The 13383-nt window shown below is 47.5% G+C and overlaps 15 non-coding genes across 15 annotated transcripts; 8 read left to right on the forward strand and 7 right to left on the reverse strand.

The window, feature by feature from the left end:
• The first annotated feature begins 537 nt into the window (after positions 1–537).
• Positions 538–609, forward strand: trnad-guc (transfer RNA aspartic acid (anticodon GUC)). Its single transcript has one exon. It is a non-coding gene; the product is annotated as a tRNA-Asp (tRNA).
• A 995-nt stretch (positions 610–1604) lies between these two features.
• Positions 1605–1676, forward strand: trnad-guc (transfer RNA aspartic acid (anticodon GUC)). The gene has a single exon. It is a non-coding gene; the product is annotated as a tRNA-Asp (tRNA).
• Positions 1677–2356: 680 nt separating this feature from the next.
• On the reverse strand, positions 2357–2472 carry LOC141314018 (U5 spliceosomal RNA). The gene has a single exon (XR_012350084.1). It is a non-coding gene; the product is annotated as a U5 spliceosomal RNA (small nuclear RNA).
• Positions 2473–3511: 1039 nt separating this feature from the next.
• On the forward strand, positions 3512–3583 carry trnad-guc (transfer RNA aspartic acid (anticodon GUC)). Its single transcript has one exon. It is a non-coding gene; the product is annotated as a tRNA-Asp (tRNA).
• Positions 3584–4263: 680 nt separating this feature from the next.
• Positions 4264–4379, reverse strand: LOC141314019 (U5 spliceosomal RNA). The gene has a single exon (XR_012350085.1). It is a non-coding gene; the product is annotated as a U5 spliceosomal RNA (small nuclear RNA).
• A 1038-nt stretch (positions 4380–5417) lies between these two features.
• Positions 5418–5489, forward strand: trnad-guc (transfer RNA aspartic acid (anticodon GUC)). The gene has a single exon. It is a non-coding gene; the product is annotated as a tRNA-Asp (tRNA).
• A 679-nt stretch (positions 5490–6168) lies between these two features.
• LOC141314021 (U5 spliceosomal RNA) lies at positions 6169–6284 on the reverse strand. Its single transcript, XR_012350086.1, has one exon. It is a non-coding gene; the product is annotated as a U5 spliceosomal RNA (small nuclear RNA).
• A 1788-nt stretch (positions 6285–8072) lies between these two features.
• Positions 8073–8188, reverse strand: LOC141314022 (U5 spliceosomal RNA). The gene has a single exon (XR_012350087.1). It is a non-coding gene; the product is annotated as a U5 spliceosomal RNA (small nuclear RNA).
• A 1041-nt stretch (positions 8189–9229) lies between these two features.
• trnad-auc (transfer RNA aspartic acid (anticodon AUC)) lies at positions 9230–9301 on the forward strand. Its single transcript has one exon. It is a non-coding gene; the product is annotated as a tRNA-Asp (tRNA).
• A 680-nt stretch (positions 9302–9981) lies between these two features.
• Positions 9982–10097, reverse strand: LOC141313427 (U5 spliceosomal RNA). The gene has a single exon (XR_012349499.1). It is a non-coding gene; the product is annotated as a U5 spliceosomal RNA (small nuclear RNA).
• A 1041-nt stretch (positions 10098–11138) lies between these two features.
• Positions 11139–11210, forward strand: trnad-guc (transfer RNA aspartic acid (anticodon GUC)). The gene has a single exon. It is a non-coding gene; the product is annotated as a tRNA-Asp (tRNA).
• Positions 11211–11313: 103 nt separating this feature from the next.
• trnag-ucc (transfer RNA glycine (anticodon UCC)) lies at positions 11314–11385 on the reverse strand. The gene has a single exon. It is a non-coding gene; the product is annotated as a tRNA-Gly (tRNA).
• A 504-nt stretch (positions 11386–11889) lies between these two features.
• Positions 11890–12005, reverse strand: LOC141313341 (U5 spliceosomal RNA). The gene has a single exon (XR_012349415.1). It is a non-coding gene; the product is annotated as a U5 spliceosomal RNA (small nuclear RNA).
• Positions 12006–12404: 399 nt separating this feature from the next.
• Positions 12405–12475, forward strand: trnag-gcc (transfer RNA glycine (anticodon GCC)). Its single transcript has one exon. It is a non-coding gene; the product is annotated as a tRNA-Gly (tRNA).
• A 568-nt stretch (positions 12476–13043) lies between these two features.
• Positions 13044–13115, forward strand: trnad-guc (transfer RNA aspartic acid (anticodon GUC)). Its single transcript has one exon. It is a non-coding gene; the product is annotated as a tRNA-Asp (tRNA).
• The last annotated feature ends 268 nt before the right edge of the window (positions 13116–13383 follow it).

The raw sequence follows: 13383 nt of genomic DNA on the forward strand, positions 1-13383 counted from the left end.
TGCTTGCATGTGTGTAAGGTTCTTTAAAATGAAGCCTGATTTACTTGAAGGAGCTCCAACCTTTGCATACCGACCAACCCCCGTTCCCTGCCGAATCTTTTCAGAAACTCATTAGTCCGTCTATATTCGTCAAATGCCTATAAAACTTGTTCACTTTATCTATAGGTTGACGAAGTTTAGCAGTGGGCAATATACTCGTAAATGCGGTGTTAATTCCAAACGTTCTCCCTCCTTTCCGAGCATTGGTGGTTCAGTGGTAGAATTCTAGCAGTGGGCGATATGATCCACGTAAATGCGATGTTACTGCCACATGATTTCCCATCCTTTTTTTCATGTTCCCGTTATGAAAAGTAAAAAAAAATAGTAATAATAGTAAAGTGGTCCAAATGAGGACCCCCTGTAATGTGTAGAATTCAAGATATTGGGAGACTCAATAAGATCAAGGCAGGTTGATTTGTTTTTTTCATGGAGTAGTGGCTCCTTATGCTGATGTCGGTGAAGTCAAGTCGGCTGGGGGCGAAGCACAGCGGGTACAGCTCCTCGTTAGTATAGTGGACAGTATCTCCGCCTGTCACGCGGAAGACCGGGGTTCGATTCCCCGACGGGGAGACCCAGCTCTTTGCTGCTGCTGAACGACTGAAGATTTTCATCTCCCCCTCACTCCAAATGGGAGGAGTAAAAGTTAAAAAGTCTCTTCCATCATCCATTCTCGCCTGCCACACAGGAGGCCTGGCTCTGATTCCCGGGCAAATGCAGGAACAGAGTTCTTTTAAGTAAGGGGTGTGTGTTTGCATGGGTGTGGGATTCTTTAAAATGAGCCTTGAAGGCCAAGCCTGATTTGCTAGAAGGAGCTCCAAACTTTGCATATTGACCCAACCCCCCTTTACCTGGATTTGACGTGTAACAGTTACGCACCATTACTAAATCCAGGGCAATGTGAAGGCCGAAAGTCTCCCAGCCGAGCATTGGTGGTTCAGTGGTAGAATTCTCGCCTGCCATGTGGGAGACCCGGGTCCGATTCCCGGCCAATGCAGGAACGGAGTGCTTTTAATTAAGTTGTGTGTGTGCTTGCATGTGTGTAAGGTTCTTTAAAATGAAGCCTGATTTACTTGAAGGAGCTCCAACCTTTGCATACCGACCAACCCCCGTTCCCTGCCGAATCTTTTCAGAAACTCATTAGTCCGTCTATATTCGTCAAATGCCTATAAAACTTGTTCACTTTATCTATAGGTTGACGAAGTTTAGCAGTGGGCAATATACTCGTAAATGCGGTGTTAATTCCAAACGTTCTCCCTCCTTTCCGAGCATTGGTGGTTCAGTGGTAGTATTCTAGCAGTGGGCGATATGATCCACGTAAATGCGATGTTACTGCCACATGATTTCCCATCCTTTTTTTCATGTTCCCATTATGAAAAGTAAAAAAAAAAATAGTAATAATAGTAAAGTGCTCCAAATGAGGACCCCCTGTAATGTGTAGCATTCAAGATATTGGGAGACTCAATAAGATCAAGGCAGGTTGATTTGTTTTTTTCATGGAGTAGTGGCTCCTTATGCTGATGTCGGTGAAGTCAAGTCAGCTGGGGGCGGAGAACAGCGGGTACAGCTCCTCGTTAGTATAGTGGACAGTATCTCCGCCTGTCACGCGGAAGACCGGGGTTCGATTCCCCGACGGGGAGACCCAGCTCTTTGCTGCTGCTGAACGACTCATCCAAAAGATTTTGGTGCTGACAGAGGTCACAGAAGGAGTTCTGCTTCAACGTCAGCCAGAGCCAAAACAAATGCGTTGGCCGGGAATCGAACCCGGGTCAACTGCTTGGAAGGCAGCTATGCTCACCACTATACCAACAGCGCAAGTTCCCGACTCCAGCTTTTAGCCATCTGAAAAGAATCCTTGAAATGCACAAGTCACTGATAGGGCAAAAGGAGCTGAAGCCATCTTTGTTTGTATCCCGTCATGTACGAGAGAGTGCTGTCTTTCCATGCGGGCTAAAGAAATCTGGAGCTGCGACGCAGAAAGCGCAAAGGCCGCAAGTACAGAACGTGGTGAGGCGCGCTTCGTTCCACCGCCCATTGGCTGGTGGCCAGTTTTACTCTTGACACTCCAATACAGCTCTGTTGTGAGCAGAAAAGAATGCTGGAAGTACATAAGTCACTGACAGGGCCAAAGTAGCTGAAGCCCAAGGTTTGGATCCCATCATGTCATGAGAGTGCTGTCTTTCCATGCTGGCTGAAAAAAAATGTGAAGTTGCGACACAGGAAGCGCAAAGGCTGCAAACACGGTCCACGAGAAAGCACGCTTTGCTCCAATGCACATTGGTGTGTGGTCAGATTTAGTCTGCTATTGAAACTGCAGTGCAGCTCTGCTGTGAGCAGAGCACCCAAAAATACAGGTCACTCGGAAAGGTTCCCCTCCACGGAAATCTTTAGTAAAAGGCGAAAGATTTATGCGTCTATGAAGAGAAACTCGAGTTGTGTGCCCATGCGCTTGAGCATGTGCGCTCCCTGTGGTAAACCACTATACTCACAAAGGGTAATCTAGGGTGCCGATAAGATTTTCATCTCCCCCTCACTCCAAATGGGAGGAGTAAAAGTTAAAAAGTCTCTTCCATCATCCATTCTCGCCTGCCACACAGGAGGCCTGGCTCTGATTCCCGGGCAAATGCAGGAACAGAGTTCTTTTAAGTAAGGGGTGTGTGTTTGCATGTGTGTGGGATTCTTTAAAATGAGCCTTGAAGGCCAAGCCTGATTTGCTAGAAGGAGCTCCAAACTTTGCATATTGACCCAACCCCCCTTTACCTGGATTTGACGTGTAACAGTTACGCACCATTACTAAATCCAGGGCAATGTGAAGGCCGAAAGTCTCCCAGCCGAGCATTGGTGGTTCAGTGGTAGAATTCTCGCCTGCCACGCTGGAGACCCGGGTCCGATTCCCGGCCAATGCAGGAACAGTGTGCTTTTAATTAAGTTGTGTGTGTGCTTGCATGTGTGTAAGGTTCTTTAAAATGAAGCCTGATTTACTTGAAGGAGCTCCAACCTTTGCATACCGACCAACCCCCGTTCCCTGCCGAATCTTTTCAGAAACTCATTAGTCCGTCTATATTCGTCAAATGCCTTTAAAACTTGTTTACTTTATCTATAGGTTGACGAAGTTTAGCAGTGGGCAATATACTCGTAAATGCGGTGTTAATTCCAAACGTTCTCCCTCCTTTCCGAGCATTGGTGGTTCAGTGGTAGAATTCTAGCAGTGGGCGATATGATCCACGTAAATGCGATGTTACTGCCACATGATTTCCCATCCTTTTTTTCATGTTCCCGTTATGAAAAGTAAAAAAAAATAGTAATAATAGTAAAGTGGTCCAAATGAGGACCCCCTGTAATGTGTAGCATTCAAGATATTGGGAGACTCAATAAGATCAAGGCAGGTTGATTTGTTTTTTTCATGGAGTAGTGGCTCCTTATGCTGATGTCGGTGAAGTCAAGTCGGCTGGGGGCGGAGAACAGCGGGTACAGCTCCTCGTTAGTATAGTGGACAGTATCTCCGCCTGTCACGCGGAAGACCGGGGTTCGATTCCCCGACGGGGAGACCCAGCTCTTTGCTGCTGCTGAACGACTCATCCAAAAGATTTTGGTGCTGACAGAGGTCACAGAAGGAGTTCTGCTTCAACGTCAGCCAGAGCCAAAACAAATGCGTTGGCCGGAAATCGAACCCGGGTCAACTGCTTGGAAGGCAGCTATGCTCACCACTATACCACCAACGCAAGTTCCCGACTCCAGCTTTTAGCCATCTGAAAAGAATGCTTGAAATGCACAAGTCACTGATAGGGCAAAAGGAGCTGAAGCCATCTTTGTTTGTATCCCGTCATGTACGAGAGAGTGCTGTCTTTCCATGCGGGCTAAAGAAATCTGGAGCTGCGACGCAGAAAGCGCAAAGGCCGCAAGTACAGAACGTGGTGAGGCGCGCTTCGTTCCACCGCCCATTGGCTGGTGGCCAGTTTTACTCTTGACACTCCAATACAGCTCTGTTGTGAGCAGAAAAGAATGCTGGAAGTACATAAGTCACTGACAGGGCCAAAGTAGCTGAAGCCCAAGGTTTTGATCCCATCATGTCATGAGAGTGCTGTCTTTCCATGCTGGCTGAAAAAAAATGTGAAGTTGCGACACAGGAAGCGCAAAGGCTGCAAACACGGTCCACGAGAAAGCACGCTTTGCTCCAATGCACATTGGTGTGTGGTCAGATTTAGTCTGCTATTGAAACTGCAGTGCAGCTCTGCTGTGAGCAGAGCACCCAAAAATACAGGTCACTCGGAAAGGTTCCCCTCCACGGAAATCTTTAGTAAAAGGCGAAAGATTTATGCGTCTATGAAGAGAAACTCGAGTTGTGTGCCCATGCGCTTGAGCATGTGCGCTCCCTGTGGTAAACCACTATACTCACAAAGGGTAATCTAGGGTGCCGATAAGATTTTCATCTCCCCCTCACTCCAAATGGGAGGAGTAAAAGTTAAAAAGTCTCTTCCATCATCCATTCTCGCCTGCCACACAGGAGGCCTGGCTCTGATTCCCGGGCAAATGCAGGAACAGAGTTCTTTTAAGTAAGGGGTGTGTGTTTGCATGTGTGTGGGATTCTTTAAAATGAGCCTTGAAGGCCAAGCCTGATTTGCTAGAAGGAGCTCCAAACTTTGCATATTGACCCAACCCCCCTTTACCTGGATTTGACGTGTAACAGTTACGCACCATTACTAAATCCAGGGCAATGTGAAGGCCGAAAGTCTCCCAGCCGAGCATTGGTGGTTCAGTGGTAGAATTCTCGCCTGCCATGCGGGAGACCCGGGTCCGAATCCCGGCCAATGCAGGAACGGAGTGCTTTTAATTAAGTTGTGTGTGTGCTTGCATGTGTGTAAGGTTCTTTAAAATGAAGCCTGATTTACTTGAAGGAGCTCCAACCTTTGCATACCGACCAACCCCCGTTCCCTGCCGAATCTTTTCAGAAACTCATTAGTCCGTCTATATTCGTCAAATGCCTATAAAACTTGTTCACTTTATCTATAGGTTGACGAAGTTTAGCAGTGGGCAATATACTCGTAAATGCGGTGTTAATTCCAAACGTTCTCCCTCCTTTCCGAGCATTGGTGGTTCAGTGGTAGAATTCTAGCAGTGGGCGATATGATCCACGTAAATGCGATGTTACTGCCACATGATTTCCCATCCTTTTTTTCATGTTCCCATTATGAAAAGTAAAAAAAATAGTAATAATAGTAAAGTGGTCCAAATGAGGACCCCCTGTAATGTGTAGCATTCAAGATATTGGGAGACTCAATAAGATCAAGGCAGGTTGATTTGTTTTTTTCATGGAGTAGTGGCTCCTTATGCTGATGTCGGTGAAGTCAAGTCGGCTGGGGGCGAAGCACAGCGGGTACAGCTCCTCGTTAGTATAGTGGACAGTATCTCCGCCTGTCACGCGGAAGACCGGGGTTCGATTCCCCGACGGGGAGACCCAGCTCCTTGCTGCTGCTGAACGACTCATCCAAAAGATTTTGGTGCTGACAGAGGTCACAGAAGGAGTTCTGCTTCAACGTCAGCCAGAGCCAAAACAAATGCGTTGGCCGGGAATCGAACCCGGGTCAACTGGTTGGAAGGCAGCTATGCTCACCACTATACCACCAACGCAAGTTCCCGACTCCAGCTTTTAGCCATCTGAAAAGAATGCTTGAAATGCACAAGTCAATGATAGGGCAAAAGGAGCTGAAGCCATCTTTGTTTGTATCCCGTCATGTACGAGAGAGTGCTGTCTTTCCATGCGGGCTAAAGAAATCTGGAGCTGCGACGCAGAAAGCGCAAAGGCCGCAAGTACAGAACGTGGTGAGGCGCGCTTCGTTCCACCGCCCATTGGCTGGTGGCCAGTTTTACTCTTGACACTCCAATACAGCTCTGTTGTGAGCAGAAAAGAATGCTGGAAGTACATAAGTCACTGACAGGGCCAAAGTAGCTGAAGCCCAAGGTTTGGATCCCATCATGTCATGAGAGTGCTGTCTTTCCATGCTGGCTGAAAAAAATGTGAAGTTGCGACACAGGAAGCGCAAAGGCTGCAAACACGGTCCACGAGAAAGCACGCTTTGCTCCAATGCACATTGGTGTGCGGTCAGATTTAGTCTGCTATTGAAACTGCAGTGCAGCTCTGCTGTGAGCAGAGCACCCAAAAATACAGGTCACTCGGAAAGGTTCCCCTCCACGGAAATCTTTAGTAAAAGGCGAAAGATTTATGCGTCTATGAAGAGAAACTCGAGTTGTGTGCCCATGCGCTTGAGCATGTGCGCTCCCTGTGGTAAACCACTATACTCACAAAGGGTAATCTAGGGTGCCGATAAGATTTTCATCTCCCCCTCACTCCAAATGGGAGGAGTAAAAGTTAAAAAGTCTCTTCCATCATCCATTCTCGCCTGCCACACAGGAGGCCTGGCTCTGATTCCCGGGCAAATGCAGGAACAGAGTTCTTTTAAGTAAGGGGTGTGTGTTTGCATGTGTGTGGGATTCTTTAAAATGAGCCTTGAAGGCCAAGCCTGATTTGCTAGAAGGAGCTCCAAACTTTGCATATTGACCCAACCCCCCTTTACCTGGATTTGACGTGTAACAGTTACGCACCATTACTAAATCCAGGGCAATGTGAAGGCCGAAGTTCTCCCAGCCGAGCATTGGTGGTTCAGTGGTAGATTTCTCGCCTGCCACGCGGGAGACCCGGGTCCGATTCCCGGCCAATGCAGGAACGGAGTGCTTTTAATTAAGTTGTGTGAGTGCTTGCATGTGTGTAAGGTTCTTTAAAATGAAGCCTGATTTACTTGAAGGATCTCCAACCTTTGCATACCGACCAACCCCCGTTCCCTGCCGAATCTTTTCAGAAACTCATTAGTCCGTCTATATTCGTCAAATGCCTATAAAACTTGTTCACTTTATCTATAGGTTGACGAAGTTTAGCAGTGGGCAATATACTCGTAAATGCGGTGTTAATTCCAAACGTTCTCCCTCCTTTCCGAGCATTGGTGGTTCAGTGGTAGAATTCTAGCAGTGGGCGATATGATCCACGTAAATGCGATGTTACTGCCACATGATTTCCCATCCTTTTTTTCATGTTCCCATTATGAAAAGTAAAAAAAATAGTAATAATAGTAAAGTGGTCCAAATGAGGACCCCCTGTAATGTGTAGAATTCAAGATATTGGGAGACTCAATAAGATCAAGGCAGGTTGATTTGTTTTTTTCATGGAGTAGTGGCTCCTTATGCTGATGTCGGTGAAGTCAAGTCGGCTGGGGGCGAAGCACAGAGGGTACAGCTCCTCGTTAGTATAGTGGACAGTATCTCCGCCTGTCACGCGGAAGACCGGGTTCGATTCCCCGACGGGGAGACCCAGCTCTTTGCTGCTGCTGAACGACTCATCCAAAAGATTTTGGTGCTGACAGAGGTCACAGAAGGAGTTCTGCTTCAACGTCAGCCAGAGCCAAAACAAATGCGTTGGCCGGGAATCGAACCCGGGTCAACTGCTTGGAAGGCAGCTATGCTCACCACTATACCACCAACACAAGTTCCCGACTCCAGCTTTTAGCCATCTGAAAAGAATGCTTGAAATGCACAAGTCAATGATAGGGCAAAAGGAGCTGAAGCCATCTTTGTTTGTATCCCGTCATGTACGAGAGAGTGCTGTCTTTCCATGCGGGCTAAAGAAATCTGGAGCTGCGACGCAGAAAGCGCAAAGGCCGCAAGTACAGAACGTGGTGAGGCGCGCTTCGTTCCACCGCCCATTGGCTGGTGGCCAGTTTTACTCTTGACACTCCAATACAGCTCTGTTGTGAGCAGAAAAGAATGCTGGAAGTACATAAGTCACTGACAGGGCCAAAGTAGCTGAAGCCCAAGGTTTGGATCCCATCATGTCATGAGAGTGCTGTCTTTCCATGCTGGCTGAAAAAAATGTGAAGTTGCGACACAGGAAGCGCAAAGGCTGCAAACACGGTCCACGAGAAAGCACGCTTTGCTCCAATGCACATTGGTGTGTGGTCAGATTTAGTCTGCTATTGAAACTGCAGTGCAGCTCTGCTGTGAGCAGAGCACCCAAAAATACAGGTCACTCGGAAAGGTTCCCCTCCACGGAAATCTTTAGTAAAAGGCGAAAGATTTATGCGTCTATGAAGAGAAACTCGAGTTGTGTGCCCATGCGCTTGAGCATGTGCGCTCCCTGTGGTAAACCACTATACTCACAAAGGGTAATCTAGGGTGCCGATAAGATTTTCATCTCCCCCTCACTCCAAATGGGAGGAGTAAAAGTTAAAAAGTCTCTTCCATCATCCATTCTCGCCTGCCACACAGGAGGCCTGGCTCTGATTCCCGGGCAAATGCAGGAACAGAGTTCTTTTAAGTAAGGGGTGTGTGTTTGCATGTGTGTGGGATTCTTTAAAATGAGCCTTGAAGGCCAAGCATGATTTGCTAGAAGGAGCTCCAAACTTTGCATATTGACCCAACCCCCCTTTACCTGGATTTGACGTGTAACAGTTACGCACCATTACTAAATCCAGGGCAATGTGAAGGCCGAAGTTCTCCCAGCCGAGCATTGGTGGTTCAGTGGTAGATTTCTCGCCTGCCACGCGGGAGACCCGGGTCCGATTCCCGGCCAATGCAGGAATGGAGTGCTTTTAATTAAGTTGTGTGTGTGCTTGCATGTGTGTAAGGTTCTTTAAAATGAAGCCTGATTTACTTGAAGGAGCTCCAACCTTTGCATACCGACCAACCCCCGTTCCCTGCCGAATCTTTTCAGAAACTCATTAGTCCGTCTATATTCGTCAAATGCCTATAAAACTTGTTCACTTTATCTATAGGTTGACGAAGTTTAGCAGTGGGCAATATACTCGTAAATGCGGTGTTAATTCCAAACGTTCTCCCTCCTTTCCGAGCATTGGTGGTTCAGTGGTAGAATTCTAGCAGTGGGCGATATGATCCACGTAAATGCGATGTTACTGCCACATGATTTCCCATCCTTTTTTTCATGTTCCCATTATGAAAAGTAAAAAAAAAAATAGTAATAATAGTAAAGTGCTCCAAATGAGGACCCCCTGTAATGTGTAGCATTCAAGATATTGGGAGACTCAATAAGATCAAGGCAGGTTGATTTGTTTTTTTCATGGAGTAGTGGCTCCTTATGCTGATGTCGGTGAAGTCAAGTCGGCTGGGGGCGAAGCACAGCGGGTACAGCTCCTCGTTAGTATAGTGGACAGTATCTCCGCCTATCACGCGGAAGACCGGGGTTCGATTCCCCGACGGGGAGACCCAGCTCTTTGCTGCTGCTGAACGACTCATCCAAAAGATTTTGGTGCTGACAGAGGTCACAGAAGGAGTTCTGCTTCAACGTCAGCCAGAGCCAAAACAAATGCGTTGGCCGGGAATCGAACCCAGGTCAACTGCTTGGAAGGCAGCTATGCTCACCACTATACCACCAACGCAAGTTCCCTACTCCAGCTTTTAGCCATCTGAAAAGAATGCTTGAAATGCACAAGTCACTGATAGGGCAAAAGGAGCTGAAGCCATCTTTGTTTGTATCCCGTCATGTACGAGAGAGTGCTGTCTTTCCATGCGGGCTAAAGAAATCTGGAGCTGCGACGCAGAAAGCGCAAAGGCCGCAAGTACAGAACGTGGTGAGGCGCGCTTCGTTCCACCGCCCATTGGCTGGTGGCCAGTTTTACTCTTGACACTCCAATACAGCTCTGTTGTGAGCAGAAAAGAATGCTGGAAGTACATAAGTCACTGACAGGGCCAAAGTAGCTGAAGCCCAAGGTTTGGATCCCATCATGTCATGAGAGTGCTGTCTTTCCATGCTGGCTGAAAAAAAATGTGAAGTTGCGACACAGGAAGCGCAAAGGCTGCAAACACGGTCCACGAGAAAGCACGCTTTGCTCCAATGCACATTGGTGTGTGGTCAGATTTAGTCTGCTATTGAAACTGCAGTGCAGCTCTGCTGTGAGCAGAGCACCCAAAAATACAGGTCACTCGGAAAGGTTCCCCTCCACGGAAATCTTTAGTAAAAGGCGAAAGATTTATGCGTCTATGAAGAGAAACTCGAGTGGTGTGCCCATGCGCTTGAGCATGTGCGCTCCCTGTGGTAAACCACTATACTCACAAAGGGTAATCTAGGGTGCCGATAAGATTTTCATCTCCCCCTCACTCCAAATGGGAGGAGTAAAAGTTAAAAAGTCTCTTCCATCATCCATTCTCGCCTGCCACACAGGAGGCCTGGCTCTGATTCCCGGGCAAATGCAGGAACAGAGTTCTTTTAAGTAAGGGGTGTGTGTTTGCATGTGTGTGGGATTCTTTAAAATGAGCCTTGAAGGCCAAGCCTGATTTGCTAGAAGGAGCTCCAAACTTTGCATATTGACCCAACCCCCCTTTACCTGGATTTGACGTGTAACAGTTACGCACCATTACTAAATCCAGGGCAATGTGAAGGCCGAAGTTCTCCCAGCCGAGCATTGGTGGTTCAGTGGTAGATTTCTCGCCTGCCACGCGGGAGACCCGGGTCCGATTCCCGGCCAATGCAGGAACGGAGTGCTTTTAATTAAGTTGTGTGTGTGCTTGCATGTGTGTAAGGTTCTTTAAAATGAAGCCTGATTTACTTGAAGGAGCTCCAACCTTTGCATACCGACCAACCCCCGTTCCCTGCCGAATCTTTTCAGAAACTCATTAGTCCGTCTATATTCGTCAAATGCCTATAAAACTTGTTCACTTTATCTATAGGTTGACGAAGTTTAGCAGTGGGCAATATACTCGTAAATGCGGTGTTAATTCCAAACGTTCTCCCTCCTTTCCGAGCATTGGTGGTTCAGTGGTAGAATTCTAGCAGTGGGCGATATGATCCACGTAAATGCGATGTTACTGCCACATGATTTCCCATCCTTTTTTTCATGTTCCCATTATGAAAAGTAAAAAAAAAAATAGTAATAATAGTAAAGTGCTCCAAATGAGGACCCCCTGTAATGTGTAGCATTCAAGATATTGGGAGACTCAATAAGATCAAGGCAGGTTGATTTGTTTTTTTCATGGAGTAGTGGCTCCTTATGCTGATGTCGGTGAAGTCAAGTCGGCTGGGGGCGAAGCACAGCGGGTACAGCTCCTCGTTAGTATAGTGGACAGTATCTCCGCCTGTCACGCGGAAGACCGGGGTTCGATTCCCCGACGGGGAGACCCAGCTCTTTGCTGCTGCTGAACGACTCATCCAAAAGATTTTGGTGCTGACAGAGGTCACAGAAGGAGTTCTGCTTCAACGTCAGCCAGAGCCAAAACAAATGCGTTGGCCGGGAATCGAACCCGGGTCAACTGCTTGGAAGGCAGCTATGCTCACCACTATACCACCAACGCAAGTTCCCGACTCCAGCTTTTAGCCATCTGAAAAGAATGCTTGAAATGCACAAGTCAATGATAGGGCAAAAGGAGCTGAAGCCATCTTTGTTTGTATCCCGTCATGTACGAGAGAGTGCTGTCTTTCCATGCGGGCTAAAGAAATCTGGAGCTGCGACGCAGAAAGCGCAAAGGCCGCAAGTACAGAACGTGGTGAGGCGCGCTTCGTTCCACCGCCCATTGGCTGGTGGCCAGTTTTACTCTTGACACTCCAATACAGCTCTGTTGTGAGCAGAAAAGAATGCTGGAAGTACATAAGTCACTGACAGGGCCAAAGTAGCTGAAGCCCAAGGTTTGGATCCCATCATGTCATGAGAGTGCTGTCTTTCCATGCTGGCTGAAAAAAATGTGAAGTTGCGACACAGGAAGCGCAAAGGCTGCAAACACGGTCCACGAGAAAGCACGCTTTGCTCCAATGCACATTGGTGTGTGGTCAGATTTAGTCTGCTATTGAAACTGCAGTGCAGCTCTGCTGTGAGCAGAGCACCCAAAAATACAGGTCACTCGGAAAGGTTCCCCTCCACGGAAATCTTTAGTAAAAGGCGAAAGATTTATGCGTCTATGAAGAGAAACTCGAGTTGTGTGCCCATGCGCTTGAGCATGTGCGCTCCCTGTGGTAAACCACTATACTCACAAAGGGTAATCTAGGGTGCCGATAAGATTTTCATCTCCCCCTCACTCCAAATGGGAGGAGTAAAAGTTAAAAAGTCTCTTCCATCATCCATTCTCGCCTGCCACACAGGAGGCCTGGCTCTGATTCCCGGGCAAATGCAGGAACAGAGTTCTTTTAAGTAAGGGGTGTGTGTTTGCATGTGTGTGGGATTCTTTAAAATGAGCCTTGAAGGCCAAGCCTGATTTGCTAGAAGGAGCTCCAAACTTTGCATATTGACCCAACCCCCCTTTACCTGGATTTGACGTGTAACAGTTACGCACCATTACTAAATCCAGGGCAATGTGAAGGCCGAAAGTCTCCCAGCCGAGCATTGGTGGTTCAGTGGTAGAATTCTCGCCTGCCACGCGGGAGACCCGGGTCCGAATCCCGGCCAATGCAGGAACGGAGTGCTTTTAATTAAGTTGTGTGTGTGCTTGCATGTGTGTAAGGTTCTTTAAAATGAAGCCTGATTTACTTGAAGGAGCTCCAACCTTTGCATACCGACCAACCCCCGTTCCCTGCCGAATCTTTTCAGAAACTCATTAGTCCGTCTATATTCGTCAAATGCCTATAAAACTTGTTCACTTTATCTATAGGTTGACGAAGTTTAGCAGTGGGCAATATACTCGTAAATGCGGTGTTAATTCCAAACGTTCTCCCTCCTTTCCGAGCATTGGTGGTTCAGTGGTAGAATTCTAGCAGTGGGCGATATGATCCACGTAAATGCGATGTTACTGCCACATGATTTCCCATCCTTTTTTTCATGTTCCCATTATGAAAAGTAAAAAAAAATAGTAATAATAGTAAAGTGGTCCAAATGAGGACCCCTGTAATGTGTAGCATTCAAGATATTGGGAGACTCAATAAGATCAAGGCAGGTTGATTTGTTTTTTTCATGGAGTAGTGGCTCCTTATGCTGATGTCGGTGAAGTCAAGTCGGCTGGGGGCGAAGCACAGCGGGTACAGCTCCTCGTTAGTATAGTGGACAGTATCTCCGCCTGTCACGCGGAAGACCGGGGTTCGATTCCCCGACGGGGAGACCCAGCTCTTTGCTGCTGCTGAACGACTCATCCAAAAGATTTTGGTGCTGACAGAGGTCACAGAAGGAGTTCTGCTTCAACGTCAGCCAGAGCCAAAACAAATGCGTTGGCCGGGAATCGAACCCGGGTCAACTGCTTGGAAGGCAGCTATGCTCACCACTATACCACCAACCCAAGTTCCCGACTCCAGCTTTTAGCCATCTGAAAAGAATGCTTGAAATGCACAAGTCACTGATAGGGCAAAAGGAGCTGAAGCCATCTTTGTTT

The sequence above is a fragment of the Garra rufa genome, unplaced genomic scaffold (assembly GCF_049309525.1).
Source record: "Garra rufa unplaced genomic scaffold, GarRuf1.0 hap1_unplaced_007, whole genome shotgun sequence".
NCBI classification, from domain to species: domain Eukaryota; kingdom Metazoa; phylum Chordata; class Actinopteri; order Cypriniformes; family Cyprinidae; genus Garra; species Garra rufa.